Below are 19,518 nucleotides of genomic sequence, written 5' to 3' on the forward strand. Positions count from 1 at the left end.
GACTCGCTAGTGCGTTAAGTGTGAATTATTCGGCCAATTAGATTAAGTTTTGTATAAAGGGATTAATTTACTAGGTGTTAAGAGATAATTAGAGAGTACCTAATTGGATTAATGCTGGAGAGACAAAAGAATAGTTTTAAACTAAAAAGGTGACAAGTGTCACTTTCTTATTTCATCTTAGATTTTGACCACTATTCATGAACTTTACTAAAACCCAAAATTGACCCAAAATTCATCTTCATATACATCTCTCTTGGCCGACTCTCTTAGGGAGAAAAAGAAAGGAAAATCTTCAACTTTCTTCTTCCCAATCTTGCTCAATCTTGTGATCTAACCGATAAAACTCCAAATTTCTCCATAAAAATCATTTGTAAGGTAGGATTAAGGTAGTTGGTGGAGTGGTTTGGAAAGAGGAGGTGCTAAGTTGCTTCTTTACTTGAGTTTACAAGGTGAGTGGCTAAGAAACTCTTCCTTTGTTCTTGATAAAGTTAAATTAGTGACTTGTGATAGTTAAAGAGGTGGTTTTGTGGAAGATTTCATGACTTTTGGTAGAGATGGATGAATTTCTGATTTTATTCATGATTTTTCTGATTTTATATGATTAGTGTTGGTTGGCCATGGATGATGGCTTAGTATGGTCTAGAGTGAATCTTTGGTGTGTTAATTGTAGTCATTTGCAGAAAATTTCCGCTTTGTGCGGAAAATTTCCAATTTAGGGTTTTGAATTGGGGCTTTTCTAGGGTTGTTGTGGAAATCTTGAATTGGCTTTGTTTAAAGGGTATTGTAACCTTAATAAGGTGTATTGAATGGCCTATGACTTGTAATGATAATTGTGGTTGTGTTGGGGAAATATAAGTGATTGATTGTAGGATGGAAATCTGAAGTTTTAAGGGGAAATGCTGTCCAAATTTTAGGTCCATATGCTTTCTTGGAATTGGATTGCTTTAAGTGTTAATGAGGAACCTTAGGATTGTCTAAACCTTTAGCACCAAGTGTTCCTTATGTTACTCTCAAGTTCTTTTGGCTTTACATTAGTAATGTGTGGTTTGGTTTATGACTCGTATTCGAGTCTCATTGTGTTTCCTTGAATGTTTTAGGACGTGCCGGTGACTCAAGGCGCTCGTTGGGCAGAAATTTGTGAAATCCCTTTTGTTTGATTGGTGAGTGTACTACTCACATGATTGTTACTTCATGGCTTTATTATACTTGAAATCTATGATTGGAATGCTTGTGTTTACTGATGATATTGGTTGATACGAGAGTGTACTTTATCACTCTCATACTCTATGGCTTATGTGACTGTTTACTGTATTAATTGAATATACTTGAATTTCACTTGAATATACTTGAACTGGTGTCGTTTGGATGTGTATCGAACGACCTTTGTTGTTAACTCCGAGCTCAACCCCATTGGTGGTCAATTGAATTGAACCAGCAAGGGCTTGGTCGAGGAAATTGACTGTCGCGCCCCATTTTTTAATGAGAAAAATAAAAGACGAGTTTAGAAAAATGGCTTTTGATTCAATTTTTTGATTGGAAAATGAATTTTTGATTTAAAAAGAAAATGAAAAACATGGGTCTAAATGAGACTTGAAAATGCGACGATTTGACCCAAAATATAGTTTAAAAAGGGTTTTTTGAATGAAAAATGGAGTCGCCACTTGGTATAGAGTTAAGGTGTACCAAGTCACTAAAAAATGAATTTTTAAAGAAAAAAGTAAAAAACCCTTTTTAAACGACTCCAAGTCTACGAAAATCAGAGAAAAAGATTCGGGAGTCACATTTGAAGAAAGGGAAGGCAATGATAAGAATCCAAAGGCACCCTTTCAACCTAGCCAAGGCTAGTTGCGCGATTTAGTCAAAGATTTTCTTATTTTACCCTTAAGATTTATCACATTTGGATGTACTATATGAATGCATACCCTAGACCTACGAGTGTATCGGGGGGTCAAAATTTCTCTTCAAAGCTCAATTGATGCCAATCACATTAATTGTGATGCCCAATGTGGACTCTTTGGAGAGGTCACGAATAATGCAAAAAAATGAGGCTCTAAGAAAAGAAAAGGAGAATAAAAGTAATTATACAAATATACGTGGCCTAAAGGAATGCATCATGTTGGGTACGGGGGACTAATGTTCGTGACTCAATTTTCCCTTTAATAGAGGGAATACGAGGGTGCTAAGGCTAGAGAGCCAAACTCGTCCATATCCCATATCCAAGGGGTGTTTCCCTATCTAATCAAGCAAATGCACTACCCTAATTCTATTTCTTAAATGAAATGCAAGTCTAATGTTATGTTTTCATACAAAGGGGTAAGGAATATACATATAAGGGAAATTACGGGATAGGGGATATAAATAGAAGAGAATATGGGATAAAGGATAAGAAAGTGTCATGCATCATGGTAAAAACCCTAAAAGGTGAAAACATGCATGAAATGTAGTGATTCACACAAACATAATCTAACGCGTAGATGGTCCCTAAAGGTCTAGCATTGGACTAGTCCTTTACTAACGTTCTCTCATAAGCATTGGACTTGTAAGAGCTCGAGGGGAAGACCATGACTAGCTTTGGACTAGCCACGGTAACGTGCATTTGCATTCACCATATATATACAAGTAAATGGGCATAGTTAAAGCAAGTAAGCATGTGAGCACGTAATTCACATAACACATAAGCATGCATATCTAGATGCTAAATCCTAGGAAAACGATAACACATAGCAAGTAAGCATGCAAATCACACAGGGCAAATAAAGCAAAGGAAGCCCTATCTATTACACTTGGGAAGCCCTACTACAATCTAAGAGGGGGGAAAAGAGTAAGTAAAATGAATACCTAACTATTACATCTCGGCATTTGAATGCCCCTTAAATAATTACATTAGAATAAACCCACAAAATTAAAATAAATGAAATAACTAAAGAAATAAATAAATAAAATAAAATAAAACATTCAAAATCATGCAATTACACACATAAAACACATAAGATCAAATAAAAATGAAAAAATAAAGGATAGAGTATACCTCCCTTTGACTTGGAGCCCTAAGGAAATGGAATTACTCTCTTATTTACCCTCCAAAAATAAAGAAAGGGTCAAGGCACCACTTTAATTAACAAGTAATCACAAGAAATGAGAATAAGCATGAAATCCAAGGCATTTCAAGGAAGGTGAACAACCCATGTAAAGATTAAAACAAGTAGTGATTTGATTGCAAAAACTAAAGAAATTTGAGGGGTCAATTTCATTGATTTTTTTCAATTATTTGGGCCATAGTGAAACAAGAGGAAACTTGGGGGGTCAAAGAGCAATTTTTGAAAGTTTTTCCATGCAAACTCATGCAAAGTTACGTAGCTTATGTTTCTGCAACTCAAACCTGCTGCCATTTCATTTCAAATGAGGATTCCAGACAAAACTTTTGATTCAAAAACTTGTCAGCTAGACTTCAAAACTTAACTTAAGCAACAAAACACATATATTCCACACCCAAATCAAACAAAACTTAGAAGGAAATTATGCAAGTCTTGAAGAAATTTTCATGCAAAGATGGCTGGCCAACTCGTTATTAAAACATCTACAATTTAGCCAAGCTTGCGACATAACTTCATGATATCCGATGTAGGAGTAAGTAAACCAACTATGGTTCAAACATCAAACACTTCCAGCAACCCGCGAATCAAACCCTTCAAATAATCCAAAACACTCAACAAGCAAAAATGAAGTTTGCTGCAATTTTCTGATGCAATTTCGCATGCTCCAATTCAAGCCAATGAAATGCCAAAATCACACATCTTCAACCATCAAACTTAGTATTGATCCAATATGGTTGCCTACCCCTAACTATTCCCAGCCGAGAACAACAAAATGCAGCAAGGAAAGTCAACCGCGACATATGTTCATGCCACTTTTACTCAACCGAAACGTATTCCCATGAAGCAATTCAAACCTTAACACACTAACTGATTCAGTAACTGACCCAAAATAGAGAAAAGACAGCAATTGATCATCTGGACATGAACATAAACTCAGCCGAGACTTCATTTAAAGCAACTGAAGTTTTTTCCTTTTTAATGCAGACAGTCTACTTCTACAATGGATTCACTGTATTGCAGCCATTCATCCTTTTTAGTTTCATACATGAAAACAACAGCTTTGACAGCAAACATATTCATAGAATCACATTCAAACGATAAGCAACAGCAAGAACATCAAAACACTTCAACTTCAGCAACCCAAAAGAAATTCCACACTGCTGCAACAAGCCGAGAAATTCAAGTTCGTTATGGCGAAACCCCTCAATATGGCTCTAAGGATCTTAACAGGCTCAAGTTATGCAAATAAAGACCCAAGATATAGCCTTTCGTTCACCAAATTGGAGAAAACTATAACCTTTCAATCAAATATCAAACAAAATATCATACAAACTGTTATCTCAGCAACCGAAGGGAAAGAAAACTACAAAAGATTGCAACGGGCCGAAAGGTTCAATCTGGTTGCAGCCAAACTTTTAGTCCAAAGGTCTTAGCATACGACACAAAACCATACTCATAAGAGAATCATCAACATCAGCCGTCAAAACACCGAACAAAATCCATGATTTGGAAGCTATCTATAAGAAAAAGGTAAAAGGAGAAACATACAGTGCTATTTCTGGTGAAGATTCGGCAGCAACAACGGTGGTTGAATCCAGTAAGCAACAACATTCCCAGATGACACCAGATTCCTCTCTTGTTTTCCTTCACCTGAAGCTCTTCCTCTCCTCTGGTTTGTTCAGCCATCCTTCAGATTCTACTCAGACCTTTTTCCTTTGTCCAATTTTCTTTCTTCTCCGTTTATTCACTCTTTCCTCTCCACCCTCGTTCTTTTTCAATCGTCACACATTCCTCTCAGCTCGGTTGTTCTCTCTACCCCAAACCCGTTTCTTTTTCCTCTATTTTTCTATTCAGCTCAGCCGTCGTTCCCTAGCTTCTCTTTTCCTCTCCAGATTTGCAGCCGTCACCCTCTCTTTCTCACTCTATCTCCGTCATGCCCTCAAAAAGCCCTCTGGTTTTTTTTTTCAGCCGTCCAAAACCTCTTCTCTTCTTTTTTCTCTTTTTTTTTTCTTTTCCAAAATCCCTATCCTACAAGTGTCTAGACACCTTGCCACTTAGGTGATGTGTTGTTAAAAAATAAGAATGGACACTTGTCCCACATGCAAGTTTCCACTTGTCATTTTTTCTTTCTTTTTTCTTTTTTTCCCTTTTCTTCTTTTTTTTTTCTTTTTCTGAAATTTAGTAGATAAAAAAAATGCTTTTAACCTTAAATCAAATAAAATAAAATAAACCTAAAATTGAAATGAATAAAATAAAAATTAAATTAATTAAATAAGTAAAGTTTAAAATAAAAAATTTGGTGTCTACAGTTTGCCCCTCTTTATCTGAGTTTTGAAAAAACTTGAGACAAAGAAATAGACACCAAATGTTCACTGTGAGAACCCGTAAAACCCTAATTATTTTCCTAGGGTTTATTACCCCTTAATTGCATATATTTTTGCATTTTCGGGTTTAGAAATATTTTCTGGTAGATTTTATGCGTAATTATAGTTTTAAGATGATTTTTCTAGTATTGGAGAGTTTTTAGAAAATTAAGAGTAAATAGTGGACGTGGGACCCACTAGTGCGAAAAGTTCGGAAAAATTCGGCCAACTAGATTAAGTTTTGGATACTGGAATTATTTTATCGGGTGTTAAGAGATAATTAGAGGAAGCTATTTGGATTGATGTGAGAGGGAACAAAGTGATAGACTTGCATTAAATTGGGTGACAAGTGTCACCATTTGATTGGGTTACCTTTAAGACTACTATTCCATGTCTTACCATTGACCAAATAAATCACAAAATTAACCAAAAATTGCACCATTTTCTCCTCTCAAGTGCCGGCCCTCTCTCTCAAAGGAAGAAAGAAAACCTCTTCAAGTTTTGGCTTCAATCTTGCTTCAATCATCAAAACCAACCATCCAACCTTGATTTTTCTCCATAAAACACCTTCAAGTAGTGGTGGTGAGTTGTTGTGTGAAGTTATTTGGAAGGTTAAGGTGACCCATAGCTCTTTCTCTCTTGTTTTAAAGGTAAGTTGTGAAGAACCACCCTCCTTCTTTAATTGATGCTCAAATCATGCTTAGTGGAAGTAGAAGATGCAAGTTTATGGATTAATTCTTGATTTGTGGTTGAATTGATGACTTTTTATTATTTTTGGGGAATTTTCTGTTTTAATTCAAGCATGATGGTGTGGCTCTCTATGATGTATGGAAATGATCTATAATGACTTAAGGAGGTGGGAAAAGTGATTAATTGCAACCAATTTCTGTTTTGGAAGAAAATTGGAAAATCTAGGGTTCTTAAGGGTACATTCTGTCCGAATTTTTAGGTACTAGATAGAGGCCGAATTGGCCTTATCTCAAAACATGAAAGTTGTAGGGAATGACATTTTAAAGGTGCTTACAAAAGTTCAGGTCATTTGGATTAGTGTAGAGTGAGATATGACAAAATTACTGTAGCTGTTCTGCTTTGATCAGAATGCGAAAACTGCGATAGTAATTGGCCATTTTGACTGGAATTGGTTTGGATTTTGGAGTTGGTGTCTTCTAATGAACTGTAGATGGATGTCTTAGCTAACCTATGCCTTTGGAATTTCGGCATTTGGACTTGTATGGACTGAGTTATAGTAATTACAGTTTTGTGTGATTTGCAAACCTGTTTTGGGAATTCTGGTATAGTATTTTGCATATTTGACCTAGTTGTGTTAGGAACTGGATTGAGTGAACTTCTACATTGTTGTAGCTCTATTTCTTGGCTTCGAAATGGTGGGTCTTACACCCACATCCGATAATTGTAGTGAGAGTTGTGCCATTACCGTAAAATGACGTCAAAACTGTATTTTTCCGGGCCAATGCTAGTTACATTTCCGAAATTTCTGGTTTCCTCTATTGTTTGTAAATGTTTATGGAACCTTATTGGGGTCATGTTTGGCCTTGGTTTATGACTCGTTATCGAGTCTCATTGTATTTGTTTGCATGTTTTTAGGGCGTGACGGTGGTGCACAACGTTCTTTTGACTAAAGTGTTTGAAACCACATTGTGCTAGCTTGGTGAGTGTACTACTCACTTATGTGCTATTACATGGCTTTGATCTTTGTACTTGAGATGTTGAATGTTGATTGATCCAAGTGAGAGTGTACTTTATCACTTTCACTTATTGTTTCGCATGTTATTGGAAAGTTATATGAAATGTTATATGAAATGTTATATGAAATGAAATACATGACTTCAAATATTATCCATGAGCTCAACCCCATTGGTTATTGATTGAATCGAGCCGGCGAGGGCTTGGTCGTGCCAATTAATGTGCCTTGGGGCAACATCATAGGGAATCTTGTAGTATGAGAGACTCTTGATTCCGGTTTACTCGAGTAATACCACAATGCAAGTGTTTGGATTTCGGGCCCGGTTGAGGAATGTTAGGAGGAAGGGAATGGAAGTTAAGAGGAGTCTACGGTTGGTTACCTTTCAGACATTGACGGAGAGTCAATGAGACCTGATCAAGAATTCAAACGAGGAAAAGGTCTCTTGAGAGCCACCCGTATCCTTTTATCCTCATTATTAATGTGTGGCTTTATTTATTTTGGTAAATTGGACTGTTAAACTTGATGTATCCATGAACTTGGTTGCTTGAGTTGTATTCTCACTGGGCAATTAGCTCACCCCGTTCCTTTTGTTTTCCTTACAGGAATATGACTCTTTTGGAATGAATTTTGATAAATGGTTGCCGAATGAACTAGATGAATGACTCTTTTGTATTGTATATAAAATGGGACCCTAAATGTATCATTAGGGCCGTTTTCACTTTTGTTTTGGCAAACCATATATGTAGTGACTTTTGTATCACTTTTAAATGTCATTTTTGGTTTGTAAAGGCTAAATGTTATGTGGTATATGTAATTCGATGTTTGGTTGGGTTCGGACGAGTCGGTTACTATTCATGGCCGACTCCGGATTTCATTTTCTTTTATTTTGGGTTATTTTGCCCTTTTGCCTTATTTGCGCTCGTTATAAGTTCCGGAACGTGAAAGATCGCTCTATACTGCACCGTTAGTCCTGGCGAGAGCTAGGCAGGCAGTCCGCTAACCTCTTTGGTTCGCCTTAGGGGAAGGTGGGGCTGTCACAGGTGGTATCAGAGCCACTTCGCGTGGTCTCTGCGCGGAGTGAGCCTAGGACCAAGTGGTGTTATGGTCCTGATTTCATGGAGATGTCTAAGTGCTCGTTTGAGCGTAAGTTATGAATGGGGCATGTTATAAGTGTAAAAATCTTTATTATGCAACTTGAGGAAGATAGATATGTATGTCGGGTAGGAATCTATAATATGGATGATTTACGCTTGGGACCGGCCGGCTCGAGTTGTGAATTATCTTAAATGGGATTCTTGCGCCCGGATACGAAAGAGACGAGAGTCTAGGTTAGAAAGAATGGGGCGAACTAGAAATTGCGATTCTATGGATGACTTTATATGTACTTGACTGACTGTTCTGTATACATGTTGATACTGTTATGTGTTCTCTGTATATGTGTTATGTGTTTAAATGCTCGACGAGGGAGTGGAGTAGTTATTTGTTCTTGTTTACTTGTTCCTGTTTCGGGCTGCGAAAAGGAGGGGTTAGGTGCCCATTGCCCATTAACAGTATATTTATTTTGTGACCTAGATCGACTTAGATTGTATGGACGGCACACGTAGTGGACGGGGCCGTGGGCGCGGGAACAGGCAACCTACGCCAGACTGGGGTACTGGAGAAACCTCCTCTGGACCCCATCCTGAACCGAGAGTTGACCCTAATGTACAGATAGCTGCCGCTATGCAGCAAATGACAAACCTGTTGGCACAAGTGGTGCAGCAACAAGGCCAGAATCCAAACCCTAATCCTGGAAACCCTGGAAATCCTGGCAATCATGTTGAGAGTGAAGACAGAGCTCTGGAACGATTTCAAAAGTTTGCCCCACCTAAGTTCATCGGGGGACCTGATCCGGATATTGCCGAAAGGTGGCTCGAAAAGATGGTCGATATTTTTGCCGCCCTGCACTATACCGAAGAACGGCAGGTGACTTTTGCCGTTTTCCAGCTGGAAGAGGCGGCCCGCTCCTGGTGGAATGTCATTCGGCAAAAATGGGAGAGGGAACAAACGCCCAGGACTTGGGTAAATTTTATGAGGGAGTTTAACGCAAAATTCTTCCCTCCTCTGGTTCAGGAAAGGAAGGAAGATGAGTTCATCCGACTCCGCCAAGGAGCTCAATCAGTGGCGGAATACGAGAGCCAGTTCACCCGACTGTCCAAATTTGCGCCTGAGTTGATTGTGACGGAGCAACGGCGAATTAGGCGTTTTATCCAGGGCCTAAACGTGGAGATTCAGAAGGACCTCGCAGTAGCTCAAATCAATGCTTTTAGCGAGGCCGTTGAGAAGGCCCAACGGGTAGAGAGTGCCAGATTGCAAGTAAGAAATTTCCAGGCGAAAAAGCGAGGATTTCCTGGAAATAATTCGGGGCAGGGGAATGAGAGTACTCCTTCGAAGTTTGGGCGAGGAATTGGGGAAGAAAGGGTACCGGGAGTGTCACGAGAGAGCCCGTCACGAGGCAGCCAATTGGGGAGAGGCCAGAGAGGAGGCTCGGCTTCTGCAGCACGCGGACCTTGCGGGTAGTGCGGAAAGTCGAATCATTCTGAAGACAATTGCTGGAAGAAAGGAGGCAAATGTCTGCGTTGTGGAAGCGCAGACCACAAGCTTGCTACCTGCCTACTTATGACGCAAGAAGGAAGGGGAGCTCAAACTATGTTAAAGACCAACACGGGACCGGATAAGGGGAATGGGACGAAACCTAAGGTAGCAGCTCGAGTGTATTCACTGGAGCCACAACAGGTCCCCGATTCTCCTGAGATTGAGGAAGGTACGATTGTGGTATTTCTGCGGAAATATTAGTAGATCTCGGTGTTACTCATCCATTTGTCAGTCCCAATTCTGATGGACGAAATAGATATCACGCCTACCTGAAAGTAGTAATCCTTTGGGGAAAATCATCGTTTGAGTCTTGGTATGGTTTGTAAGGATCGCAGGGTTTGGGTAGGAGAGAGAATAGTGTTCGCGAAGAAAAAAAACATGGGATAGAAAAGGCTACAATACCCTGAGCTATTTGTGAACCATGGTGAGAAATTTCGAGGACGAAATTCTTTTAAGGGGGAGAGAGTGTGAGAACCCGTAAAACCCTAATTATTTTCCTAGGGTTTATTACCCCTTAATTGCATATATTTTTGCATTTTCGGGTTTAGAAATATTTTCTGGTAGATTTTATGCGTAATTATAGTTTTAAGATGATTTTTCTAGTATTGGAGAGTTTTTAGAAAATTAAGAGTAAATAGTGGACGTGGGACCCACTAGTGCGAAAAGTTCGGAAAAATTCGGCCAACTAGATTAAGTTTTGGATACTGGAATTATTTTATCGGGTGTTAAGAGATAATTAGAGGAAGCTATTTGGATTGATGTGAGAGGGAACAAAGTGATAGACTTGCATTAAATTGGGTGACAAGTGTCACCATTTGATTGGGTTACCTTTAAGACTACTATTCCATGTCTTACCATTGACCAAATAAATCACAAAATTAACCAAAAATTGCACCATTTTCTCCTCTCAAGTGCCGGCCCTCTCTCTCAAAGGAAGAAAGAAAACCTCTTCAAGTTTTGGCTTCAATCTTGCTTCAATCATCAAAACCAACCATCCAACCTTGATTTTTCTCCATAAAACACCTTCAAGTAGTGGTGGTGAGTTGTTGTGTGAAGTTATTTGGAAGGTTAAGGTGACCCATAGCTCTTTCTCTCTTGTTTTAAAGGTAAGTTGTGAAGAACCACCCTCCTTCTTTAATTGATGCTCAAATCATGCTTAGTGGAAGTAGAAGATGCAAGTTTATGGATTAATTCTTGATTTGTGGTTGAATTGATGACTTTTTATTATTTTTGGGGAATTTTCTGTTTTAATTCAAGCATGATGGTGTGGCTCTCTATGATGTATGGAAATGATCTATAATGACTTAAGGAGGTGGGAAAAGTGATTAATTGCAACCAATTTCTGTTTTGGAAGAAAATTGGAAAATCTAGGGTTCTTAAGGGTACATTCTGTCCGAATTTTTAGGTACTAGATAGAGGCCGAATTGGCCTTATCTCAAAACATGAAAGTTGTAGGGAATGACATTTTAAAGGTGCCTACAAAATTTCAGGTCATTTAGATTAGTGTAGAGTGAGATATGACGAAATTACTGTAGCTGTTCTGCTTTGATCAGAATGCGAAAACTGCGATAGTAATTGGCCATTTTGACTGGAATTGGTTTGGATTTTGGAGTTGGTGTCTTCTAATGAAATGTAGATGGATGTCTTAGCTAACTTATGCCTTTGGAATTTCGGCATTTGGACTTGTATGGACTGAGTTATAGTAATTACAGTTTTCTGTGATTTGCAAACCTGTTTTGGGAATTCTGGTATAGTATTTTGCATATTTGACCTAGTTGTGTTAGGAACTGGATTGAGTGAACTTCTACATTGTTGTAGCTCTATTTCTTGGCTTCGAAATGGTGGGTCTTACACCCACATCCGATAATTGTAGTGAGAGTTGTGCCATTACCGTAAAATGACGTCAAAACTGTATTTTTCCGGGCCAATGCTAGTTACATTTCCGAAATTTCTGGTTTCCTCTATTGTTTGTAAATGTTTATGGAACCTTATTGGGGTCATGTTTGGCCTTGGTTTATGACTCGTTATCGAGTCTCATTGTATTTGTTTGCATGTTTTTAGGGCGTGACGGTGGTGCACAACGTTCTTTTGACTAAAGTGTTTGAAACCACATTGTGCTAGCTTGGTGAGTGTACTACTCACTTATGTGCTATTACATGGCTTTGATCTTTGTACTTGAGATGTTGAATGTTGATTGATCCAAGTGAGAGTGTACTTTATCACTTTCACTTATTGTTTCGCATGTTATTGGAAAGTTATATGAAATGTTATATGAAATGTTATATGAAATGAAATACATGACTTCAAATATTATCCATGAGCTCAACCCCATTGGTTATTGATTGAATCGAGCCGGCGAGGGCTTGGTCGTGCCAATTAATGTGCCTTGGGGCAACATCATAGGGAATCTTGTAGTATGAGAGACTCTTGATTCCGGTTTACTCGAGTAATACCACAATGCAAGTGTTTGGATTTCGGGCCCGGTTGAGGAATGTTAGGAGGAAGGGAATGGAAGTTAAGAGGAGTCTACGGTTGGTTACCTTTCAGACATTGACGGAGAGTCAATGAGACCTGATCAAGAATTCAAACGAGGAAAAGGGCTCTTGAGAGCCACCCGTATCCTTTTATCCTCATTATTAATGTGTGGCTTTATTTATTTTGGTAAATTGGACTGTTAAACTTGATGTATCCATGAACTTGGTTGCTTGAGTTGTATTCTCACTGGGCAATTAGCTCACCCCGTTCCTTTTGTTTTCCTTACAGGAATATGACTCTTTTGGAATGAATTTTGATAAATGGTTGCCGAATGAACTAGATGAATGACTCTTTTGTATTGTATATAAAATGGGACCCTAAATGTATCATTAGGGCCGTTTTCACTTTTGTTTTGGCAAACCATATATGTAGTGACTTTTGTATCACTTTTAAATGTCATTTTTGGTTTGTAAAGGCTAAATGTTATGTGGTATATGTAATTCGATGTTTGGTTGGGTTCGGACGAGTCGGTTACTATTCATGGCCGACTCCGGATTTCATTTTCTTTTATTTTGGGTTATTTTGCCCTTTTGCCTTATTTGCGCTCGTTATAAGTTCCGGAACGTGAAAGATCGCTCTATACTGCACCGTTAGTCCTGGCGAGAGCTGGGCATGCAGTCCGCTAACCTCTTTGGTTCGCCTTAGGGGAAGGTGGGGCTGTCACATTCACCTGTGGTTATTCGGCCGCAAACTACTCGAATGACTGATGCTTTTGAAATGAGGACTAACCCCTTAAAAAATTTTAAAAATGGGACTTACCCAGAACAAAAAATTTAAAACGAGACTGACCCGAACAAGAATTTAAAAGGGGACTGACCCGAACAGGAATTTAAACGGGACTGACCCAGACAGGAAATTTAAACGGGACTGGCGCGAATAGGAAATCTAAACGGGACTGACCCGAACAGAAAATTTAAAATCGGGACTGACCCGAACAGAAAATTTAAAATCGGGACTGACCCGAAATAGAAAATTTAAAATCGGGACTGACCCGAACAGAAATTTAAAATCGGGACTGACTCGAAAGGGGAAATTTAAAATCGAATGCACACTAGTGGGACTGACCCATGTTTAGTGGCAATAATGATGAAATGCACGCTAGTGAGATTGACCTATGTTTAGCGGCAATGAAAATGAAATGTTCACTAGTGAGACTAACCCACGGCTAGTGGCAGTGGAAAATGAAATACTCACTAGTGGGACTGACCCACGGCTAGTGGCGATGCAAAATGAAATGCTCACTAATGGGACTGACCCACGGCTAGTGGCAGTGCAAAGAAAAATGCTCACTAGTGGGACTGATCCAACGGCTAGTGACAATGATAAATAAAATGCTGGTATGTATCAAAAAACTGCATATGAAAAAACTGCATAAGACTTGCACGAAAAATTATCCAAAAATTTACCCTAATATGATGAATTAGTCAGTGGGATTAAACTAGAACCTGCCTTGAGAATCGATCAGTGGGATTAAACCCGAGCCTACCAAGGTTGGCGGGATAAAACCCGGTCCCAACGAGATATAAGCGGGATAAAACCCGGTCCTGCCGAGGATAGAACCTGGTCCCAACGAGGTATGAATGATTAGTGGGATAAAACCCCGGTCAGCAGGATAAAACCCGGTCCTGCCGAGGTTGGCGGGATATGGGACATCCCGAAAGAATGAGTTTGAAAACCCGAAAATTTTTATATATTTTCTAGACAATATTTTGTTTCCTTGTTTATAATTTTGTACCTTTCTTCAATATATTAATTTCCTATACATTTTTATAAGGGAACACAGTTTTCAAATCATTTTCTTGATACATGTTAGTCCACGTTAAGTTTGAAGTGTATTATGGACGTGGAACCGCTAGTGCGGTAAATGCGATATATTTTTGACAACTTGTTGGAGTTTCGTATTAAGTGATATTATTTTACAAAGTGCTAAGAGATAATTAAAGGTTACTTAGATGGTTAATCTCGGAGAGACAAAGGGATAAGAATAAACTTAAGAAGGGCCAAGTGTCGCGATCCGATTGGAAGTTGACTTGCCTAACTTTTATTTAACTTTCCTAAACTCCAATTTTGACCAACATTTTCTCATTTCTTTACCCTTCTTGGCTGAGACATGTAGAGAGAAAAGAGAGGAAAAACCTTCATCTTGTTACTTCAATTCTTGTCCAAATCTTGAGTTCCAACCGATTAAATTGCAAACCACTCCATAAAACTTGCTAGCTAGGGAAGGTTAAAGGTGTTGGTGGAGTTGTTTTGGAGAAGGAAAGATTAAGCTCCTACCTTTCTTGTGATTTTAAGGTATTTTGCCAAGAATATCCTCTTTACTTCAATTTATTGCATATTAATGATTTTTAGTTGTTTTAGATGTTGTTTTGTGGAAGATTTGGTGATTTCTATGGTGGTTTGAGAAAATTCAAGATTTTAGGAAATCTTGTTTTCAGTTCTGCCCGTTTCTGTTTGCTTATGTTAAAGGCTGAATTAGGTTTAGCACAAAACATAAAAGTTGTAGAGAATGATGTTTTATAGTTTCCTGCAAAATTTCAGCTCAATCGGAGCAACATACCCTATGAAAAGACTGAAATACCCCTGCTGCCCTGTTTCTGTCCGAAAATGAAAATCAGCCTCTGTAAGTGGTTAGTTTGACCAGGAATATTACTGAATTGGTTGTTGATGTCTTCTTAAGAATTATAGCCTTGTATCTTAGCTTTCAAATGGCTTTGGAATTACTTGAATTGGAGTTGTGTGTTGTTTATCTCAATTCATATCTTTTGATGATTACAAAACAAATGGATGTTACTAATACTTTTTGTAGAGATCCTTTTCAGAAATGACACCAAATAGGTCTGTGGATTTAAAGCAGAAAAAGAAGATCAAAAAGGATGAAGAGTGCTGAGGATGATGTCGGACGCACAAAACGAGAGTATCGGACGTCCGACATCCTTTGAGTATCTTCGGACGTGTGAAGAACTCAGACTCGGACATCCGAAGAAGACAAGCCAGGGCTTCTATGATTACTGATCATGATCGGACGCTCAACACCTGAGTATCGGACATTCGACAAGTGTTGCTGTTCTTCGGACGCAACACTCTGGACGCATCGGCCGTCCGAAGGAATTGAAGAAGAAAGTCCAAGTATGCATCCTACCCTCAGACGCATGATTGGACGTCCTAAGGGATTCAAGAAAACTTCCAGAACTCGTTGATCTCGTTTGGACGCATAAAAACTAAACATCGGACGTCCGACAGCACCAACGGCTAGTTGATTCTTCAGTTGCCTTCTACTCGTTGACAGCATTAATTGAAGAATTTTCTGGTCTCCTATAAAAAGAACAAAGTCAACCACCTCAGTATAACTTTGCACATCAAGTCTACATCAGATTGTGAGTGATTCAAGTGTTAGAATACTCAAAAAGGAACTCTTGTACTCTTAGCTTGTGCAATCTTCTTGTAGTTTTTCAAGTGTGACACAGCTTCTTCAATAGTGTAGATCAGTGAGAGTTATTCGAGTGTTTGTAAAACTTCCTTGCTTGACCAAGTGTGGTTTGGGGCAAGAAGGAAGTGATCCCTCCCTTATACACAAGATATTGGTTGCAAGTTTGTTCAACTTGAAGTAACTTGGTATATAAAAGTTTTGTTCAAACCTCAGTTGTGTTTGAACCATGGTTTGGTTTTCTACTTTCATTTACTGTTTTTATACATAAACTGTTCTCCTCTTCATCTTACGAATACCTGTGTTCTCTTGTTACCGGGTCCATTGGGTGGTCCTTGAGAAAAGAAAGGTAGACTGTGAAAAAAAGGTGGCCTATATCTTAGTTGGTTTTTGAAAACCTAATTCACCCCTCTCTTAGGTTGTCTTCGATCCTTACAATTGGTATCAGAGCTTGGTCTCCTAGAGATTAAGCTCAAGCGGCTTGGAGTAAAAATGACAACCAGTCATGCTATGTTTGTTGAGGGGCGGTCTGTTACTAGGCCTCCCATGTTTACTGGTTCCAATTATGTTAGCTGGAAAGAAAGAATGGTTATCTTCTTGCAATCAATTGATATTGAGCTATGGTTTATTGTGAATGAAGGACCGCATGATGCTAACTTTCTTGATGCAGAAACAGGTATGTCGCGGCCAAAAATAAGAGCTGAGATGAATGCTCAAGATAGAATCAATCTCACACTGAATGCCAAAGTCATGAATGTACTTTATAGTGCCTTAGACTCAAATGAGTCAATTAGAGTAAAAGGATGTAAATCTGCCAAAGAAATGTGGGATAAGCTAAGAGAAATTCATGAGGGTAGTGACAACGTGAGAGAACAGAAAAAGTCCATTCTGGTCACTACATATGAATCTTTTAAGATGGAGCCTCATGAAAACATCGACAAAAAGTACTGTAGATTCAATGATCTGATCAAAGATGTCGAACCCCATTTTTTGATAAATAAATAAAATGGTTTAAAAAATGTATTTTTTTTGTGATTGGAAAATGATTTTTGTGAGTTGAAAAGACATGGGTCTCAATGGGACTTGGAAAGCGACGATTCGACCCAAAAAATAGTTTAAAAAGGGTTTTGAAATGAAAAGTTTGGAGTCGCCACTTGGTAATGATTTAAGGTGTACCAAATCACCTAAAAAATGAGTTTTAAAGTCAAGTAATAATAAACCCTTTTTAAAACGACTCCTAGTCTACGTAAAACAAAGAAAAAGGTTCGGGAGTCACGTTTGACAAAGGGGAAGGCAAGGATAGACTCCAAGGCACCCCTTTGACCTAGCCAAGGCTAGTTGCGTGACTTAACCCTAACTTTCCTAACTTTCTACCCAGGGTATGTATTGCATGTTGGATTATGCCTATATGAATGCAAAAACGAAAAAATGCAATCCTAAATTCTATGATGTCTCTCGTGAGGTTTTTGGTCCCAGACCACATGAATTGTGGCGGCCAATAAAGGGAAACCTCATAGAGGTCGATTGATGCCAATGGTGACTCAAGTGCAAGTGTGCAAGTGTATGAAAAGATTCATGTATGAAATGGTGTAAAAAACAAAGTGTTTGTGTGCGCATGTGTAAAGAAAGTGCACGTGTGAATTTGGATGAAAAATCAAAGTATTAGTGTGTGCAAATGAATGAAGATAGGATTATAAATATATATGTGAAATTTGAGTTCTACTTATGGAGTAAGATTGAGTAAAACATAGTAAAAAATATGGATTGAGAAATGTGGGAAAAAGGGTGATTAAAAGAGCATGGAAGTGAGAAAAAATGAAAGTATGTCCCTAAGGGAATGCAACAAATTGGGTACGGGGATGACGCCTAATTTTTCGACTTTGATTTTCCCTCGGATTAGAAGGTAAAACTAGCGTGCTAAGGCTATCGAGTAGCCACACTCGCTCGTTTCCCTTATCAAGAGGGGATTTTCACGCAAATGAACCCTAACTAGCATGAGATGCAAGTCCTAAAGTGAAGGGGAAGGGGTTTGAGGAACATACCAAATGATAAACTAAGGAAAAATGCGTGATATGTGGTGATCATGCACTTGATGAAAAAAGAAAAAAGAACCTATTGGGTCTAGCATTGAACTAGCCCATCCTATGAATTCCGACTAGCGTTGGACTAGTGGAAACGATAAAAGAAGCCACAACTAGCGTTGGACTAGTGTGGTGACGTACATTCATCCATTCTATTCATCTATACTACAAAAAGCGAGTAGACATGCAAATCACCTAAATCATGTAGCACTTATCATGCTCGACTAGATGCAAGATCCTAATAAAGCATTTAACATATAACACATAGGCATGCAACCATTACATTTGCTAACTAAAACAAAAGGGAAAGGGAAAATGGACCAAATTACTTGCTACGCCCTATCTATTACAAGCCAAGAGGTATACACATACCCCATTAATAAAAATCAAAAGTAAATGAAATAAATGAAAGGAAATGTAAAGAAAGCAAAGTAGGCATGCAATTCACTTAGCACATTGGATCACATAGGAGAGACAAAAAATAAAAGAAATTATACCTCCCCCTTTTGTGGTGCTAATAAAGTGGACAAGGCCTAAAATGGGCTAAAGTCACCAAGGAACTGGACAATTTGGCTAAAACCATCCAAAGCAACGGATTAATGCACCAATGTAATGATAAAATGTAAATAAAGCAAATTGAATCCATCAAAACATTGAATCATTCTTCAATTGCAACGTAAAAGATCAAAAGAATGCATAATTTCCAAGCAAAAGTGAGTCATTGACCCAAATTTCTAAGATAGAAAATGACTAAGGACTCAATAACAACCATCAACCAATCAAGGCCCATTGAAACATTTTAGGAACTTTAAAGATCAAAAATCAAGAAAGGATCAAATAATTACAAATAATCACATAAGTGTTAAAGCATTTAAACCATTTAAACATCCATGTTCGCCAAGCTGGGGCTTAATTGAAAGGAAAAAAGGAAGTTTGAGGGGTCAATTTGTGGTTGATTTTTCAATTACTTGGGCCACAGTGGAACAAATGGAGACTTGGGGGGTGAGGATGCAATTTTCTAGAATTATTTTCATGCAAAATGCATGCAAACGTACGAAAGCATTCTCTGCATCAAACAAACCAAGTGATTATCATGCCAATTCATTCAACAGCTTCCATGATTTCTCAACAAAATTCGGCAAGCAAGATCCATACAAAGCTTTCAACCAACTTCAATTAACAAACATGGCTAAACACCTCTGAAAAATATAATTCATGGCAGCACTTCATGCTAATGACAACTAGAAACAGTGGCTGCGACAACAAAATGGAACCTGCTGCATTTTCACTGTTCTCAGGTTTCGGACCTGAGTATGCAGCTTGACTCGAAGGTTTTTTAGACCAAAATCATAGTTTGAAGCTGAACAACAAGACAAATCACTCCAACATCCCAAACAAGCAGCAAAAGACAATCTTTTTATGAAGTTTTCATGCAAATGTTTCAATCCAAGTTTCTGTAACTGAAGATATGCGCCTACCACGGAATTTCTGAAATCAGGATTCAATTAGCTTCTTATGGGTTAGAAACTGCAGAAATATTCTATTATTCACCCCAAGAAACTCCAGAAACGTTCTAACACACAGCAAACAGACCCAAAAGAACAAAAAAACCAAACTAGAACCTCCGCTAACCCAAAAACCAGCTTCGTTAACATCGCTGCAATAGATTGGCCTTGTT

Source organism: Coffea arabica, chromosome 9c (genome assembly GCF_036785885.1).
Source record: "Coffea arabica cultivar ET-39 chromosome 9c, Coffea Arabica ET-39 HiFi, whole genome shotgun sequence".
Classification (NCBI taxonomy): Eukaryota; Viridiplantae; Streptophyta; class Magnoliopsida; order Gentianales; family Rubiaceae; genus Coffea; species Coffea arabica.